A 20826-nucleotide genomic window follows, 5' to 3' on the forward strand; every position below is an offset into this window, starting at 1 on the left:
AAAATGTTATCAGCGAGCTCGATTACTTTGCTGCATTTATGGTCTAAGCAACTATCCATTGAAAGAATCAATCAAAATGCATAAAAAAAAATAACTTAAGATCAATGCACAAAGTCACATCCCAGTTCGGTACCGTCTCAGGTGAACCCGTGTCGCTACAACCTGTGGAAATTCACCGTCATAGTCAAAACCTGCCAACACTGCCGAGCTCACCAGCAGCCGAAAGCTTTCCCTCGGTGAGAAAACCCGAACCGGATAACGTGAGTGAACCCCGTTTTCCATTCGCACCAGGATGAACCCTACCCAAAAAGGCTCGCTTTCCTCGGTGGCGTCCATCACCCGATGATGATGATGACGATGGTAGTGCCAGAAATGGTTTGGTGGTCCTTCTATTTAGTTGGGTGCGACACGTGCTAGCTAGTGGACCGATGTATCGCGCGCGGACCAGTTTTGGGCGTTTTCCGACCGGGAGAACCGTTTAGAACACTTTGGTGAAGTTAGTGGTAAGATTTTGATTGGGTATAACTTCAATTGAGGATAAAAGACCATAAATTTAAGTAAAATGCTGACGAATTTTGCTGGTCTATTGTGAGAAACATGGATGATGCTAACAGAAGTTGACAGCATCCTTAGATAGGATTCTCGGTGATTCGGTGATCAGGACCTAGTCAGTTAGCTAGGATTTGCTTCGTGTGCGGTTGGTCGGATGAACCTCACGACGCTCGGGTGCATGGTTCGGGTCAGAATCGGAACGTGGTTCATCGCAGCCTCGAAGGATTCCGAACAGTGGGCTCCATCGAGCGAGCCACCGAGCAGTAGTACAGATTGAACAACGCGGATGATAGCTCGTGTTCCGAACCCGGGGAACTTTGGACGTGTCGTGTCCAAAGGACTGTGTGGTGGAATCTGTTTCTCCTTACTCTGTGGAAGCAACCTGGTGCATGGGGTGAAATAATTATTGTCAAGTGCGTTGAGGTGGGAGTTCGGATTGTGCAAATTTGGGTTGTGCTGGAGCGGTTAAAAAGTTTGTGAAGATACCCACTTCCAGGACGGGTTTAACGGTGAATGATTGAATTTCGATAACCGAGCGAAGCAGAGAAATCTTAGTGCATGTTCTAAGAGCTAAGCTGTTAAACCGTGCGGAATGGACCATTGCGATGGAAATGGCCTGTGAGATTATCGAACAACCGGAAATGGAAAACGCAGCAGCCAACACTAAGGAGGTACTTGGGGCAGATTTGAAGAGATGATAAATCCAGTCGGATTGAAGTCCTGATAGTGAACGGGCAACAGTCGGAGGAAGAGTGAGATTGTTGGTGGGGATGATGTTAATTGATTAAATTTGAGCAAAGTGGCAACCAGTTTGTGTGGGGAGTGTATCGAAAACAAACAACCAATCAAGGAGATGTGCAATGTGCAAAATGTAAGCTAAACACGTGCCAATAATTAAGTCAGTGCCACTGAGGCCCAAGCTCAATGTGAATTGTTCATTCGTTTAAAGTGAGAAAACCAGTCGAAGAAACTAAGTGTAAACAGGAAAATGAAAATAAGAAAAAATAACACAAGGAAACCACACAACCAGCAAAACTTCGTCCTTGGCGATTTTCTGAAATCGTAAGTTCCTCGCTTTTTATCGCTATTTTTCACTCGCCAGGACCTGCCCTCTTCAACTTACCTTCCTAGCTAGCTCAACGAAGGCAAAAAGGGAAGCGAACATGTTCAAAAGAGCCATATCTCATGGCTTGGCACTTGGAGAATCACCCATGACACGGTGTGAATAACTGCGGCCACACACTTGGGCTTTAGGCCGTTGCCAATTGAGGAGGAATTTTCGACGACGAGCTTCCTCAACTTCCTCAACATCTATCTATCTATCTGCGTATCTCTCATGGGGGGTTTCCGGCCTTTCAAGGGTGTTCTGCTGGCTGCCTGCCGTAGAACTTTCTTTTCTCTCTGTTTCTGGGTAAAAGTTGGCCTTTGGCCAAGTTTTTTTTTCCTTTCCTCTGTTTGATGGTGGTGAGCCCTCTCTAGGGGATGGTGGTGAATTGGGATGGAGGGGAAGACGGGGTTTGGTGGAGGCCGGCAGTCAACATACCCGTGGGGACATACCCGGAATATTTATGGTTGTTTTGCTGCTGCCGTTGTTGATCCCTTTCCGGGAAAGTTCCGTGTTGATCACGGTTACCATGTCCTGGATTATAGTGTTTCGGGATCCTTTGGTATAATTTCAATAACGTAGTTAACTCTGAATTAAGGAATTAAAATTTTGGTGCCTAGTTAAAATTTTTTCAGGAACATCAGAAGCCACCAGATTAAAAAGTGATCAACTCGGCAAAATTAAACTTTATAAGTAAAATGCCTTTATAAACAAACCTATGATGAAAAAAAAGAAGCCACCAGAGCCAAATGAGGTTTTAGTGTTTGAAAGGTTTTTTCCCTAAGAAACACGCCTCAATCCTTTGGTTTTACGTGGTTTCCCATACATTTTTTAAAGATTTGTTAAGATTCCGAACAAAAAAATTCAGATAAAATTTTCAAAATCAGAAAATTACATCAACCGGAGGTTGTGACATGAAGAATCATCATTATCAACCCAAAATTGTCAATTTTTTTTGCTGTAGTTACCTCAGTTGTTCAAGAACCAGGAGCTTAAGCTTTAAAAAAACTGATTTGTGATCGATTATTTTTTCTAACAGGTTTCAGCCAGGGCCTTTAACATTCTGTGGGGGTAAGTATTCCAATTCAAGAGATTCTAAAGTCTGAGGCAACAAATTGGGGGACTTTGCTTCTTTTCAAATTTTAAGTCAGGAAGTGTAACATCTTCTGAAAAAGAGGGTGGTGCGATTCACAAAGACTGTAATTTCATAAAACGGAGGGTTTAAAAGAAGCGCGAACCGGTATTTTAGACGATTTTCCATGCGAATGCGAATACAAAACCGATTTTTTTAAATGCCTCATTTATGTTTAATAAATCAGTTTGATAGAGATGTAGAACTGAAACGATGTCATCACATGTTTGTTCAAAGTTTTGTAAGTGGTTTATATGAAAAGCTTACACCGAATAGTTGTCAAAAGAATTTCTGTTGATTTTGGAGAAGAGATGTACAAATTTGTTTCTAAAATTATTCCAAACTTTCAAGTTTAAAATTTGCGGTGGAAAAATGTCGATTTCTTTCTACCACACGAGTTTAACCAAAAAATTTAATTTGAACCACTTGGCTGAGTAACTTAAAAATATGCTCATCCTTCAAATAAAATTTTATTCAACATAGTCCTCGCCCAGTATTCGGTGGGTTTTTTAGCACGTTACAAAGGCAACTTTTAATAACAAATTCTGACATGGGACAGCCAATGATCAAATTCTTCAATTCTTAAAAAAATCATGTTCAACGAATTAAATAAGATCCTTGAGGGCTAAGTTTCTGATTTGACAACTTTCATATCAAGGTTATCCAATACATTATTTACAAAAAAAAAATAAAAAAACAAACAAATGTTTTTCTCATCTCTGTCCTGTGCAACAGTTTTTGTGGAAAAAATGGCTTATGAATCGAATTTTCACTCAAACTGAGGGTGTCCTAAGTCTAGAAACTTATCTTGAAATATTTCTAGTTCTTGAAATTTTTTCTATTTATAATAATACTTATTTAAATCATTTTAAATTTGAGTTATATATTTTGCTATAAGAACAAAAAAATTGTGACCAAAATCAGACCTCGGAGAGTTGACTAACTGAATCGGAGCGCTGCGGATACCCAATCGCCATTTTGCCATTGGCAGCACTGAAATTCAAACACATTATTATCCATGTTAAAATATTTAAAAAAATATATTAATCTTTTTTTAATTTGTTTCTATTAGAACAGTGGTATTCAAAGTGGCCCCCACCGCCTCCAGAGGTGTTGTATTCCGGAACAAATTTGTTCCCTAATATCCTTAGGGGGGCGATGAGCTCTCAAATATCGAGACAGGGAGCGTTGGTCGAAAAAGTATGAAAACCACTGTTTTAGCACATCTCTGATTATAAAACCATAAAATGTTTAGAACAAGTAAAGCATGTGGACTTTGATGCAAAGATCCATCTAAAAAAATTCGATAGGAATTTTTAGGACTTTGAGTATTATACCGATTTTTAAAACTGTATGAAAACAAATTTCACATTAAAACGCCAAATGGAATAAAAAAAACTGAATTGACAAAGGGTAAGTTAGTGCAAAGCAAACGGTATGAATTTGTTTTAGTTCCTCACTTGGAATCTGGAGACAAATAAAAATTTGTTTTAGTTCCTCACTTGGAATCTGGAGACAAATAAAAACATGAAACTTGAAATCAATTTTAAAATAGAAACTATGATTTATTTATGAATTCAATATTTGAGAATTACATATCGAGATAAGAAAAAACGCACTGGAGCTAATTTGATCTGAAATCACAGGCTTGTACTTTTTATGTTCCAAATTGAAAAAAAATGATGCTTAATAAAGTTTTATTATCTCTTGCTTAAAAAATAACAATCTGATTTTGAGTAAATGCTCGTATTTCTGGTTGGAATTTTTCATTTGCACAATTAGATCGGTACCAATTAGCAATTTTACTTTTGTCACAAAGTTGCATGTGATCCATACTGAACAAAATCCTAGAATCAAGTTACTTTAAATCTAAAATTTGAAAATATCTCAAATACAAAAATTTATACAATACCCATCATCAACAGTTTTATTATAGTTCTTTGAATTGTGTAAATTTTTAAATACCTTAGACTGTATGAATTTCCTCCTTCAGGATTTTCAGATAACTCGTAGGAAGGTTTACAAAAGCGAATACCATAAAATAGAAATTAGGATTTGTAAGTTTTGAGCCGTTTTTCTAAGTTGATCTATTTATTTCATTATAAAAGTTCTAAATGTGTTTTATAAATTCTAAAAAGAACTAAGTTAAAAAAAAATCATCGGAAAAAAGCAAATAATTTTGCATTTCAAGCAACTTTTTCTGTGATGCCAAGAGCTGGAGAGTTGGTTTAACTAATCTCATGACGCTGAATTTATTTATGCAACAAGTTTTTCCTCCTCCAGCTTTAATTTTTGAGACTCAGGGGTAGAACACAGTTTAATGTGTTTTACATTTTTCTTGCCAAACTGTAAAATGTATAATAGGAACATTTTCCAGTTTGGCCAGAAAATGAAAATGAAAAATTTAAATAAATGATCCATTTTTGTAAAAAAAGAGCAATTCTTTTGGATTATTTTTAATTGTAAATAATAAATATATTATATAATAATGTTGAGGAATAAAAAAAAATAAGCAAAATAAATCATAGCTATATTATAAAACATTTGTCAAAATATTTCGCAGTTTCCAACAAATTTGTTAAATTTGCTGTAATTTCAAGTCCGAGCTATTTTGACTTGCAATTTGACGCAATGATGTCAAAAAAAGTTTAATTTTTTGCTTTAACTAATTTTATTGAATTGTGGAAGTTTTGATTTTCTGAATCTAGAAAAGCTAGAATTTTATTCCAGAATTTAATGGAAGATAATTAAAAGATAAAAAGTCTAGCTAGAATTTTATTCCAAATTCAATGGAAAATAATAAATTGATAAAAAATCAGTTATTATTCTTGATGTTGATGTGTTAGTTCATCAGTTATCAATCAATGTTGAGTAGACAACACTATCACTATCAACTATCAATACCATCAACACTATCAACACTCAACACTAAACATTGATAAATTCAACTAGAGTATATAGCTGAAATCAGAGAAATGTTTTGAATAATTTTTGATTAACTATCGATCACTTATTAGACCAGACCAAACTGAACGCCATGAACTAAATTTCGAGATAATTTCATTCAAAGTTCACAGCCCTTCCAATTGGTACCATTTAGTTTTATCTCATTCAGGCTATACTTGTTGATTTATGATAACACGTTTAGTAGAAAATTGAATTTATTAAAGGTATGTTTGCACTTAGTTCCTTCTGGACGATCCAAATATAAAAAACTACCATGCAATATCATTTGACTAGGCATTTTGTTCAGAACTTAGGACCCTAAGAAAAAAAGCTTTACAGGTATTGACTTACTGCTTTTCACGGTCTAGTCAAATCCTGACCAGATAACTATTACTCTGATTATATAATTTGTAGTTTAGTTTTAATCACTGCACGTACTTATAATCTTTTTTGATTGATATTTTTCGGTGAGCGCAAGACGAAATAAAAATGCTGTTTTTAGCGTTTTCGGCCTACTTATGTTTCGGCCATCCTCAGAAAAAAACTTTTTTGCCGCGTGTTTCCTCAACGGCCGTCTCACGATTTTTCGTGAGACGATCCAAATGTAAACGTCACGATTTTTCGTGAGATGGCCGTTGAGGAGACACGCGGCAAAAAAAGTAATTTTTATGAGGATGGCCGAAAGATAAGTAAGCCGAAAACGTTAAAAACAGCATTTTTATTTCGTCTTGCGCTCACCGAAAAATATCAATTCAAAAAGATTATAGATTATATAATTTAAAAGATAGCTGACCTGAATTACGGCCGTGAAAAAAAAGAAATGATTACGAACTCAAAAATCATGTTAAATATGGGAAAATACAGGTTAAATCTGTATCCAGATTTTAAAGCTTGAACTAACGTTTCATTGATTTGTATTGCAAATCAAGCTTAAGTTTGCTATTAATTCAAGTTTGCAAATTCATTCAATCATTTTTTGAAATGAAATATCAACTGGGGAAACTTTGATCAACATGACATTTTTCCACATAATGATCAATTACTCAATTTAAAGTTTAAATTAATGAAATCTGCTTTCTACGCTGGAGAACCTATGAATTGAGTTATAAATATGCAAATTTGGTTTGAACTTGGAAATTTTTGCTGTCAGGTAAATGGTAGTTTAAAATAGAGATGTACCGAATATCCGGTCAGCCGATAATTCGGCGCCGAATACCGCCGAAAACCGTTAAGCCGAATAATAGTTTAGCTAAGGCTAAATAGGCCGAATATCTATTACAGACTACAGATAATTTATTAAATATCCAAAAGTAATGTTGTAAAAGCTACACAATCATTTAAAACTAATGGTTTCAGCAAAACATCTTAGGTGAAACCGTCAAATCTGGCCAGGATGTTCTGATATTTTTTAAAGCTTCACGAATTTTGCTTGGGTTTTTTTTCAAATTATTTGCTAAATCAAATAAAATATTCAAATTTCTCTTATAATTTTTTTTGATTTTGATTTCAATAACGATTTTTCAAAAATTTCAAATAAAACATAAATTTTGCGCTTTTTTAATACTTTTTTTAATCTTCTGAATGCCTGACCGTGGGGATACGTGTGTTTGAAAGTATAGTATGCTTAAGGATAATCTTTCTTTTCAAAAACTATTTTGAAGATATCTGGCTCAAATGCGTCCTTTATCTAATTCAATATCAAAGAAGCCAATTCAAATCGTTTGGCACCTATTTCGACATGTTTTGTCCCATATTTCACAGGAACGCAATCTCTTTGGTGATAAACGCCCTAGAAGCGACTAGTCATCTGATGTCTTTTCAGTTATTGGTGACATTTTAAGAATCAGAAGGACTTCTACTTAAAAATATCCGATAAAATCATCTGATTGAAAATAATCGACTCAAAACATGAGGGGCATTAAAATGGATGAAATAGAAAGCATTGAAATAATCGCTTTTTTTTATATATAAAACTCAGTAGAATATTCGACCAAATGGGGGGCTCTGAATGATTTTTTTCCGTACGCTTTCCCAGAGAACACATTATTTTAAATTTTTTAACATATACAGAAACTGTAATGAGTTCATTATATTGCTTTCTAATAACCATTAGATATGTCCAATACAAATCAATCATCTGAAGCAGAATAAATATTTCCCCAATGACTGTTGGGAAGTTCAGACTTCAGACAAAGATCTAAAATATAAAAAAAAAAAATGCAACAGAATTGAGTTCAAATTTCATGGAAATACAGACAGTTCAACAGTGAAATTCAAAACCAAAACCAAACCAATTAAAAAAATCTGATTTCACTCAGACCCACAATTCAAAGTGTCAAGTTAAAATCATACCATCAAACTAAAAATGAAATTCAAATACAAAATTGAGAATCAAAGTAACGATCAGAGGAAAGCACGAGTTGCAAAATTTATAGTTCAAATCTAAATTTTTATTTCACTTTCACTAACACAAAAAAATCATGTTCGTGTTATGTGACAAAAGATACTTTCAAAAACAATAACTCAGAATGGAAATTCAATTTTGATGACGCAGAATCATTAATTTGGAATAAGATGGGATTGAAAATATAGAAATATTCATGTTTAGAGAATTGCTCCGTTAAATTCGGTTTTTGATAACAATAATTGGAGAATGGTCATTTAGAGAATGATACGCTGAATACAGGGCAATTCCTTAAGTAGAGAAAATTTTATAAAAATAAAAATCCGGTAGTGCAGTGGCACCAATCTGTGCACTAAGTCTCGTAGATTAAACTCCACCCTTGTTGTGATTTCTTCATAGCTAAAATATGAAGAAAAACGAAAATGAATGATAATATTATAAAATAATTCGTCTGATTGAATTTCACCTTGCAACACCGACGCCGTCTTGGTTGAAAGTGCAAACATACTCTCCAGTTGCAACGAAAAATGACTAGCAAAAATAAACACAACGCCAAATTTGACAGATCGATTGCTAATTTTCCAGCAACACGGCTCAAGTGCTGGAGAAATCAGTAAACCGAATTTTGTTAGCTGGTTTCCAGCAGAAATTTTGAATGCTGCTTTCCAGCAGTTTTTTTTTCTGGAAATCCAACGAAAATCTTAGTGTGTAGACTAAAAACCAAAAACGATAATTGTGGTATTTGATCCGCAATGTGTATTAAGACGCATCCGGGAATCTCAGATATTTTTTTGGTAATTCTAACAATGTTGATAAGAAATCGGTGTAATTTTTTCTACTATCTACCGATATTGTTTAAATGTAATTTTTGAATTCGTTCAAATTGAATGGAGTATGATGCATTTAAAATTGTTCACTGCTGGAAAAATTTTAAAAAATGCTGGAACCGATTTGTTTGAGTTTGCATCGAATGAAAAAAATTTAGCTTTTAATGGTAATTCTCCAGGTAAAATTTCAGCCTTAAAAGGTTATCAAAAAAGAGAAAAATGAAAAACCTTCATATCAAAATCATACTTGAAATCATTTGACTCTGTCCAATTATTTCAGATAACAATTTGGTAACAAGAGCCAAAATTATTTTAATTTTTTTATCCATTTCTTTAACGTGTTTGCAAAATTTGTGTGCAAACTTGCACAATCTTCAGATTGAGATTATGAAAACCAATTCAATAGGGGAGAGATCCCTTTTTCTTATTTTCACCATATCTTTTAGGTTAAATTTAGCAACTCGCACCTTTTTACATTTTCTGACAGCGTGTGACTTCATGTTTCTTTGTTCTAAAAATAAGAACGATACTTGAACCCGTAGATAAACTAGAAGCATTTTCGTGGGAGTAAAGAAATTGCGATATTTTTGAAGTTAAGGGAAACTTGATCCTCTATTGAAGGAGACTTGATCCTTTATTCAGGAAGCTCAAATTCTTAGAAAAAAAATTAATCAAAACCCCAAGATAGAATATCATTTGACTATTTTGGTCATGTTTGTTCTCATTTCTCAATTTATAATTGTCAGAAGAAGAAAATTCTATAATTTTATCTCAACCCTAATGACATTGTATACTTAAAGGCGCTATTTTAAATAATTAGGAGAAATTTAATTATTTCATTCCTTTTCTTCAGACAGTGTTGGATAAATATTAGCTATTGGATAAATATTAGTAATCTCGTAATCAGCAATCATAACGATCCATTCAGAAGGAGCATTTACCGCTTTGAACTTTAGAGATCGAATGTATCCATAATCAACATTTTAGAAAACTTTTTCTGAAAAAAGTTGAGAGTTTTCCATTGCTTTAAAAATATAGTATGATGAAGTTCATATTATTCTCTATTGATAGATATATTGGAATAAATATTTTTGTTATATTTTTTCATGTAAGGAACATTTCAAAGTGATGAAAAAAGATCTTCAAGTCACATTATCTTCAATTTTTCAAACATAGTTCAATAACTCAAACAATTATTTTGTTAAAAATTTTTGAGCTTCAAGCATTGTTTGTTCCATCTGGCACATTTTTCAGGAACAATAGATCTTTGTAAGAAATTCCAGTTACGAGATATAGCTAAGGAATCAAGTATACCCAGGGATCAAGTATCCTCATTCTCCCCTATAGTCAGAATTTATCGAAAAATTTGAGACTATTCCAAAATAAGGGTTCAAACTTTAAGAAGTGGTAGAATAAACTTGAAAAATATAACTTTTAAAAATATATTAGCTTTCATAATCATATCGACCGCGATGCATGTGAAGATATTGGAAGGTATAGATAAATTTTCTCTAAACAATCTCTTTCTACGTAACTGAAAATACCATATTTATCGCTTGTTTTTATTCCACAAAAATATTGCAACCCTATGATATTTGTTTAATGAACTCAGCCGCTTTGGAAGGTTTTTTCCCCGAGATGTGATGGTACCCAACTCTAGGGGTAGCAACTTTTCTCCCCGCTTTAAGATTTAGCGATTGAGACAGCCTTGGGGATGGTTGGGTCCAATTTGTGTAATGCGCTGCTTCCACGCCAGGCGGTCAAGTTTCAAATTTTCTTTTTTTTTTGTCTCATCCATTTTGTTCCGAAGAAATGTCCAGCCAAAACTTGTGCCACAAACGAAAAAGTCAACCACAGTCAGTGTCAGTGGCCGAGACTGGAGCAAAATATTCAATGAAATTCATCTCTCTCGAGGTCCTCTAATTATGATTATTATGAAGAGCACTGTCATTCAAAGTCGTCGTGGAGGGGTTCTTTTCGTCGAAAAGTCGGGAACACAAAGTGGAAGTTGAGAACATAAAATAAACATCTGAAACTTCAAAAGACCACCACCACCACCACCACCAGCTCCGTTGATGTGAACTGACCATGAATTCATTGCCTACCTACAGGCGCGGGAGGAGTTGGAGGCTTAGGAGGGATGTAGTGGAAGATGCTGTAAACTCGAAGGACAGCGCCACTTTTGTTTTGTTTTTGATCTGCAGCGATTCGTGAAATCGTGTGCAGCTACACACTCACACAGATACACAAAAACAAACAAATTGCTGATCTAGAGGGAGGCTATCCAGTGTTCGTACCATGACTGAACTTTAAACGCCAAAACCGATGCCAATAGATCATCAACAAAGCGAACAAAACTCCAAAAGGTCAGAGGCCAACAGTGACCACTCTTGGTGTTTGTGAATGTGTGTGCGTTTATGTGTGTGTGTTTATTTCCGTTCAGTTGATGGGGTTTGAATGGGAAACTATCGGCCATTTGATGAATGTAGCCCTCGGGAAGCGGCCGCCAGCGAAAAACCTGGACCTATTTTGGTCGGTCAGCATCATTCCCTAGCTGAATGATGGAGGAGGAGGTGAATTGAGGAATGAAACTTCCGTTCCGGTGGTTTTGTCATTTTGCCTGATGTGGGCTGCCGCCGATATTGATGTGGCTTTACTGTACAGGGCTCGGGGTTTTTTCTGCTTTCCCTTAACCCCCAACTCCCTTGAGTTCACCGGTTAGAGCTGAGGTTAGAGAGGGTTTTGCTGGTCGGCACAAAACCTCTCGATTCGGATTCATTCAGATAAAACCCGGTTGACCGAACGGCTTTTAAAGTGGAATTTTCGTTTGATGTTTTAAAGCTTTTGTTTTTGTTCAGAATGCTAAAACCTTCCATTCAGGTGGGCAGCAGCAGCGTGTGGATTGGATGAATGTTTTTTTTTGCGTCAAAAAAAAAAAGAAATAAGCGTAAAACCATAGTCTTATGGTAGCTCAGAGAACCTCACAGATGATGAATGGAACCCCGTTGATCCTATTTTATGCAAAAGCAATAGTCACGGTTGTTGAATAGAATGTCTTTCAAAGAGTAAGTCCGTATCAGTAAAGAGGTTAAGAACTATACATTGACCATAGCCTACAGCTAATTTTTGTTAAGGGGGGGTAGGGTCTAACACTTTCGAAAAATCGATTTTTTTATTTTCTTATTGTAATACATTTCATGACAGAATGTTGTGTCAAATTTTCAAGTCAATTGAAGCAAAACTGTAGAAATTATAGGCCTTTATCTCCTCCCATCTAATACTGCAAGAAACCAAGAGCAGAAACTTCAAACGCGTTTTTCTCGAAAGCACATTTTTAAAGTCCGTTGACATCGTCATTTGAAAACTACTTATCCGATTCTTTTCAAATTTGGAACATATTTTCTACATATAAAATGCCAGACCCCAACGTTTTTCTTTTTCTTTTTTTTTTACTTTGGAAAGATTTTACTGATAAAAAATGGCGGATTTTTTCGTGAAAAATCATAGTTTTTACTTCAAACAGCCACAAAAATTTCAGAATTTTTTTTAAGTTAAATAAAAACGCTGGGGTCCAAAAAAACATCTATTAAAAATATTTTGCACTTCAGATGATTCTGTGCTGAGATACAGTGTCCACCGCAAATCCTGTTTTCTAAAAGGCGTCCTCGAAAGTGCTCCGTCACCGGCTCATTTTTCAATATTTTTCTACGAAAAATTACTAAATGTTCTTTTTACAATGCTTTGTATAATGCAAAAAATTTGAATACATTTGTTTGAACGATAGCTCTAGAAAACCTGCCCCCCCTCCCCCTTAAAGGGAGGTTAACCCCCCCACCTCTTATGAGAGTCCAAAAAATATCAAGCAAAATGTTCTTCTCTGAACTAAAAATTTTAAAATCCTTTTTTCCCAAATTTTGATGAACTACTAAACTGAATCAAGAGTAACAAACTCGACTTGAAAATCAGGTCAAAACTTCGAAATCTTACCCCAGGTCAACAATTCAACTACATTTTTTTGATTTTTTTTTTCACTTAATAATAGATATTTGAAAACTGTACTCGAAACGCTTTTAAAAGTTATTCACAAAAAAAATTGAAGCATGAATTTTGGGTATAGTCCCGAATATCAAATTTACAATAACATTCGATTCACTATGGTTGCCTGATTGCCAGAATCTTTGCCCGAATGTTTTCACTATATTTACAAATTCAAAGAAAACATTAAATTGCGTGAAAAAATTTATGTATTTGCCGTCCAAAACCATTTGTTGAGCCAAGTTTATCTAAATAATCTGGCTGATGTGTTTCAATGAAAAAAAAACTTTTCGAATGTTTTCCTTCTTGATACTAATTGAAGAGTTCCAAAATTTGCCTTGATATTGCCCAGATTTTGGGCAGTAAATTTTGAAATCTTATGCCTGGATTTTGCAAGATTTTTGGATAAAATAGCCCGGATTTGCCCTGCCCGGATGAGAGCGGAAAAATATCTCATGAGCTTAGGTTTGAATCATTTACGATGTTCTGGATCCATTTTTTTTTTATAAAAATCAAAATTTGTTGCCTGTCACCAGATTGTGGAATATGTATCCTAGGGTTGCAATCCGTCCCGCAAAAGCGGGACATGTCCCGCATTTTTGTTGAATGCCCCGCTGTCCCGCTTTTTCCTCAAAATGTCCCGCTTTTTTTTGAAAAACTTTCATAAAGTTCACTAACTTACACTAGAAAAAAAATCAAACTTTAGCCCTAATTTTAATTCATTGGTTCAACACAGAAAAGCTTCCAATTTTTTTTTATATTTCAAATATGATAGCTATTGGTTTTCGTTACTCGCGGATCGCTGTTAACAGAGAAAGATTTGGTTCCGAATTCGTAAACGCTCCTTTAATCCGTTCGAAGTTTGTGGTACGATTTAAAATCCTACGATAACAATTCTAATGATAGTAATTTGAAAATATTAGGATATCTCTTTCAGCTCACGTTTAGTGACCTTTCTCTTTCTTTCCTCCTGTCTAGATTCCAGCCTTTGCACTCGCTATGATGCTTCACCTTTAATTAATTGTACAATTTCACAATAAATTCTAAAGGTTCTCAACTACTTTCTCACCTGTACAGTTGCGCACTTCCGGATAACTTAGTACTTAGCTTGCATAAGCAACTCCACCGGCACTAGCGTACTAATTTGGTTTAGTTATTTACCTAAGCAAGTAAATTTGAAGTACATCGTTTCTAATAGAGCCTTAATTAGAATCAAGCTATGATTCGAACACCTCTAGAACTCAACTTTTAAGAATGATTCTTGTTTGTTTACTTTTGTCTACGTTATTGCTTCTTGCCTTCCCGCTTAATTTGCAGCTTTCTTTTCTCCCTTTTTCACCGTCTAAATTTGAGAACTGTCATCTATACGAGTGCGTTCAATGCTGTCGGCACGTTAGGCCCGTTCAGTGACAATAGCTCTTAGCATTACAGAAAGATTCTGACTCAGTTGACCGTTCTTGGAAAACGTTCAACCAATGCAATCTAAATAAATTTAGTATGAAGAAAATATTGTTTAAATTACTTCCAAATGATTGAAGATCTCAATTTTTCTCCAGAATCTGAATTAAACTGCATTATATTGTACATCAGACTCAATTGTCCAAAAAATAAAATAATGGAAGTTTTCTTGAGTTTTCAAATTTGAAATAAATTTAGTTTCATACGCGGTATCAAATTAGCTTTGTTCATGTAGGACTTATATTTTATAAATATTTTCTCTTAAATAAGTTAATTAACGAGAAACGTGAAAATTAAACGTGTTTTTGGCAAAAACTGGGGAAAATAGAAGTCATGTGAGAAAAAACCGAACAAAATCAATCCACGTGAAAAAAAACCTTTGTGTACAATGAACAACTTTGGACGATGTTTGGCTTTACAATTAACTGTTTTTATTTTTTAAGGAAAAATAGATGTTTTGAAGAGTATTCTCAAATGTCCCGCTTTTTTCGGCTGTGTCCCGCTTTTTTATCTTGATATGTCCCGCTTTTTCCTGAAAGTATCTGGCAAGCCTAATGTATCCTGATTATTATTCTCGATTTTCAATTCGGTTTATCATTGGGACAAAATCCTGATTCAAATCCTAGTTTTACATTTAAAACTTAAATTAGATTCATTTTCCATGTTCAAAACTCTTCTTTCCGGAAAAGGCCCGTGCGAAGAACTCGTCGGGGTTTTCAAAATTCAAATCTTGCTAGAAGAAATAACAATACCAAAAAAGCACAATAAATAAGTTAATTGATCTCTTAAACATTTTCTTACACACGAACGTCACACAAAATAGAAAAAACAATAAACAAAAAGTTTTATGTCAATATTTTAGAAACACCAGAAAGCGGAGCGAATTAAAATCTAGAATAAAACCATAATTCAACATGTAGATTTAAAATCAATGAAAAACAACGCTAGATTATAAACAAGTAAAATACAAATATTCGATAAGGAAAAAAAACCTATTTAAACTTGAAAGAAGTTGTTCAAAATTCGCAAATTATGATTAAATGTAATCTTATGATAGTGAAAATATTTAATTTTAGGTCAAGAATGCCAGTGATCAAAGTCAGAGCTGAAATCCAATTGTATACTTAAATTCATACGATTATCGAAAAAAAAAATGGTTTAAAAAGTTCATGTTTGACTGAAGTTCACAAAATCATAAGGTTGCCAGAATTTTTTCAGCACTTATTCGGGGCGGACAAACCGGAAAATTTTTTATAAAAAACCTGACAACATCCGGGCGTTTGATTTCAAAAGTGATGACCATAAATCCGGGAAATATCCGGGCAAACTTTCTCAAAACCCAGAAACTACTCAACAAAAATCAGGATAAAAATGATTTTTTTTTCCATCAAAACTCGTCGACAGATTTTGAATTCTATTTGAGGCTTCAGAAAAACCTTTCATGATTATTTTAATCAAAGTTGCCCAAAAAATTTCGTTTTGGAGGCGTTTGTTGATTTTTGATTGTTTGATTTGCCAAATAAAGTGAATAAATCCGAGCATTTTTCAATGAAATCCTAGCAACCGAGCCGGACCGGACTGTTCCAAAATATTGTCAATCTGGCAACCTTACAATAACACCTTTGTAAATTTAAAATACAAAATACTCAATTCATCATTACTGAAAAATGACAGGTTTAGGAATGGGTGATTTCTTATATGATCAAATACAGATTTACAAGTTCAATTACGAACAAATAATTGAAGAAACAATTCATTTAAAAAATCAAAGATTCGAAATTCAAATGAGGATTTCTGGTTATGGATTCTGTTATAAAATGGAGGAAGGGGGAATTTGGAACCCTCCCTCTTCCTGGAAGGGTGAAGCGGGTCTATCATATAAAAGTAATAAATCTTAATAACTCGAGAACTGATCAAGCCGATCAAACAAAACTTGGCCTGGCTGGGTATTTGGGTATGAAGAATGTTTCAATGAATATTTGGTACCTCTTCTTCCTTACAGTGGTGAGATAAGAAGGAGGAGGGGGCCTACCTTACATTTTTTACCATAAGAAGTAAGAAGTAAGAAGTAAGAATTAAGAAGTAAGAAGTAAGAAGTAAGAAGTAAGAAGTAAGAAGTAAGAAGTAAGAAGTAAGAAGTAAGAAGTAAGAAGTAAGAAGTAAGAAGTAAGAAGTAAGAAGTAAGAAGTAAGAAGTAAGAAGTAAGAAGTAAGAAGTAAGAAGTAAGAAGTAAGAAGTAAGAAGTAAGAAGTAAGAAGTAAGAAGTAAGAAGTAAGAAGTAAGAAGTAAGAAGTAAGAAGTAAGAAGTAAGAAGTAAGAAGTAAGAAGTAAGAAGTAAGAAGTAAGAAGTAAGAAGTAAGAAGTAAGAAGTAAGAAGTAAGAAGTAAGAAGTAAGAAGTAAGAAGTAAGAAGTAAGAAGCAAGAAGTAAGAAGTAAGAAGTAAGAAGTAAGAAGTAAGAAGTAAGAAGTAAGAAGTAAGAAGTAAGAAGTAAGAAGTAAGAAGTAAGAAGTAAGAAGTAAGAAGTAAGAAGTAAGAAGTAAGAAGTAAGAAGTAAGAAGTAAGAAGTAAGAAGTAAGAAGTAAGAAGTAAGAAGTAAGAAGTAAGAAGTAAGAAGTAAGAAGTAAGAAGTAAGAAGTAAGAAGTAAGAAGTAAGAAGTAAGAAGTAAGAAGTAAGAAGTAAGAAGTAAGAAGTAAGAAGTAAGAAGTAAGAAGTAAGAAGTAAGAAGTAAGAAGTAAGAAGTAAGAAGTAAGAAGTAAGAAGTAAGAAGTAAGAAGTAAGAAGTAAGAAGTAAGAAGTAAGAAGTAAGAAGTAAGAAGTAAGAAGTAAGAAGTAAGAAGTAAGAAGTAAGAAGTAAGAAGTAAGAAGTAAGAAGTAAGAAGTAAGAAGTAAGAAGTAAGAAGTAAGAAGTAAGAAGTAAGAAGTAAGAAGTAAGAACTAAGAAGTAAGAAGTAAGAAGTAAGAAGTAAGAAGTAAGAATTTTTTGTTGGCAACACTGTTGGCTTGTGGTCGCCTTCGATTCTTCTGTTTTTCAATTTATTCATATTCGACGAAAACTTTACCTAAAATTCGATCCCCGACTACTGTTGAACAAACGATATTCAGGTTTATTGAGTTACATAAAAGGACAGCTAAGTTTGGTCGATTGGATTGTTTTTTTTACGGAAAGATAAAACTCGCCCTGCAGCCCCCATAGCCGCTGTGTTTTTTGTTTTTATTTTTCTGTATACATAACCTCAAACTTCGGCAGCGCATACAATCATGTCTATCTGCCAATTTATTAATTGCCCTGATCCGGAGAAAAACGCTAGGATCATAAAGTGCAACGGTAGGTGCAAGAAGACACTTCACATAACATGCGCTCGAGTTTCTGGCCCGCAATTGAAGGCTCATCAGGAAAACGATGGACTTCTGTGGCTCTGCGCCGACTGTAGGTCACAACAATCGGATGAATTCCTAGAAAAAATTGAGACCAATAGGCAAACAATTTTGGAGTTAGCAAAACGTATCGATACCTACTTCGATGTTCTAGCGATGAAGTTAGATACCAACTCCAAAATGATAACCGAACTTGCTGCTGTATCAGCAACATCAAACGCTATCAACGTTGAGCTGATGTCAGTTCGTTCCACGTTACCAGCTCGCCCAGAAGAGCTGTTTTGTGGAATCAACCTCGATGACGAAGGCCACCAAGTTTCTCGGAAGCGCAAAGCCGAACCTTCAAACGGATCGTACTACAAGCGCACTAGAAATGCAGATTTAAGTGTCATGCAAATCGATTTAGATTGCACCGCTACCGATCCCTTACCTTCTTCTTTGCCATCTACTTCTTCTAACCAACTGCCACTGCCTCAGCGAACCGAATCTGAAAATATAGTTCATCCGTCAGCAACGAAACCCGCTGAACATCAAACATTTGTTGATGAACCTACCAACGATGCTGTCCAACAGTCGATCAATGTACCAACTGCTCAGCTCCCTATAGACTCGGTCGTTCACACTGCACCTTTGACACAAGTCAATACAGTTCCCTTTATCGCAAATCAGGCACCTGTGGGAGCATATATGAATAATGTTAATTCAGCTTCGAATTTCAACCCATCGCACTCATATCCTACCTTTTACTATCCGCCAATGTGGCATCCGTTCAACATGCAACCGCCCAACTACCCGGCGAATAATTGGCTTATGCAGTCCCCTGGTCAATTTTATCCACCGAACATTCACGCGCTAGCGCCTTTTTCTTCCGGACAACGTAGCAAAAAACCTGCAGCAAAAAACAGCAAATCACGATCAAACGATCAACAGAGTGGTACACGATTCCAAGCTCGGACCAACAACGCACAGAAAACCGATGATCTACTCACCTACTGCGTACGGAACTTCACTCCTACAACATCCTGCGCTGACGTCGTTAAGTTTATCACGTCTAAAAATGTCCCAGAATCTGCTGTTACATGTAGCACCATGACTAGGTTGGGAAAAAGAACAAGTTACATCTCGTTCAAACTTTCCGTTCAAAAAAACTTTGCGGCTACACTTACCGCAAACGGATTCTGGCCAGCCGGTATAGTTATCTCACAATACGAGAAAACAAGAGCTATTGCATTACCACTTACTGCCTAGCAACCACATTCCTTACCCGCTCCCGTGGATCCATCCAGAGTTGCACGATTTTCTGCACCGACGGCATCGACGACAAAATTCGTAAACAATTCCACTCATCCTGAACTCAGCGAGAAAGAACAATTCGACGAACTATCAGCTGTTCATACGACGCTCCCTAGCACGCAGTACGCCTCACCCGTGGACCCAAATCGCAAGCGAGGATTCACAGTTTACTACCAAAACGTAAGAGGTTTGCGCACAAAGACTCGAGAGCTTTTTATCGCCCTGGCTGAATGTGAGTACGATGTGATTGTTTTTTCTGAAACCTGGCTGCATGCTGGAATTGCCAACGCCGAGTTCTCGGCGAATTATCACATTTATAGAGCCGATCGTTCAGAGCAGACTAGCAATTTATGCAGAGGAGGAGGTGTTCTTGTGGCGGTACGGCCTTCCCTTTATTGTTGCGAAATTGCTCTTAGCCACAGTTCGCATCTCGAACAAATGTGTGTGCGCGTCAAACTTGGATCTTTTTCATTAATTATTTGCACAGTATACTTGAGTCCCAGCTCAACTGTGTCAAGCTACCAATCCCATGTGATCTGCATTGAACAATTATCTAAGCTGCTTTCAGACAAAGACTCATTATTATTAATTGGAGACTATAATTTGCCAAACATTTCTTGGATATTCGACGAAGATTTAAACAGTTTTCTTCCCGAATCTGAGCTCGTGGTAGATATTCCTGACTTGCTAAATTCAAAGGAAAATACAGTCATGAATGCGTTAATGGACATTGGTCTCCATCAAATAAATAACATCAAGAATCTCAACGAACGCCTGCTTGATCTTGCATTCGTAAGCGATCCATCAAATTTCCTGTTGCGCGCAGCTCTTCAACCTTTGATGCGTGTGGATTTACATCACCCCCGATTGTAGTCTCGTTTTTTTTTCCGACATGTTTGATAAAACTACGGATGGTGACGATGTCACATATGATTTTAGAAACTGCAACTTCAACGAGCTCAACCTCATTATTCAACAAGAAAATTGGACCTCTATATTAGACCCCAGTACACATAATGCAAACTCAGCGCTTGAGTCATTCTATTCACGCCTATCAGTAATTTTAAATCGATATGTGCCAGTGCGACCTCGCCTTGTTGTTAAAAAATTCGCTTGGTGGAATCGTGAATTGACAACATTAAAAAATCGCATGAGAAAAGCTAAAACCAAGTACACTCGTAATCCAACTGATGTTTCAAGGGAATATCTAAGAGCCATTGAGTTACAGTATTTAAAACTTAAAGATACTAGCTACCGTCAGCACTTATCTGACCTTCAACGGAAATTTAAAGATGACCCTTCTGCATGTTGGAATTACGTGAAAAGTAAAAAAGGTAATTTGGGGCTTCCGTTGAATCTTACTTATCAGAATCGCACTTCCAATAACGCCCAAGAAGCAGTTCAACTTTGTACGGATTATTTTAAATCCACTTTTGTATGCCACAAGGAAGTAAACAATTCCAACCAGCATTTGAATTCGGTTGACTCGTTTGATATAAGTATTCCCGAATTCAGGGTTTCTCCAAACGAAGTTAAGAAAGCACTCCTTGATATCAATGAGCAAAAGGGAGCCGGTCCGGACGGCTTACCGCCACTATTCATCAAAAGATGCTGCGAATCCCTAGCACTTCCAGTGAGCATGCTGTTTAACAAGTCATTGGAAACTTCTACTGTACCCATACTCTGGAAAACTGCAG

The 20826-nt window shown here is 35.6% G+C and overlaps 1 protein-coding gene across 10 annotated transcripts in view; it reads left to right on the forward strand.

The window, feature by feature from the left end:
* Nucleotides 1-412: 412 nt before the first annotated feature.
* The window catches only part of LOC129739173 (disintegrin and metalloproteinase domain-containing protein unc-71), a 1315240-nt gene continuing 1294826 nt past the window's right edge, over nt 413-20826 (forward strand). For all 10 annotated transcript variants that reach the window (XM_055730592.1, XM_055730589.1, XM_055730594.1 and 7 more), the window contains exon 1: nt 413-1614. The gene's annotated coding sequence lies outside the window, so the exon portion shown is untranslated. The remainder of the gene's footprint in view (nt 1615-20826) is intronic.

The sequence above is a fragment of the Uranotaenia lowii genome, chromosome 1, assembly GCF_029784155.1.
Source record: "Uranotaenia lowii strain MFRU-FL chromosome 1, ASM2978415v1, whole genome shotgun sequence".
Classification (NCBI taxonomy): Eukaryota; Metazoa; Arthropoda; class Insecta; order Diptera; family Culicidae; genus Uranotaenia; species Uranotaenia lowii.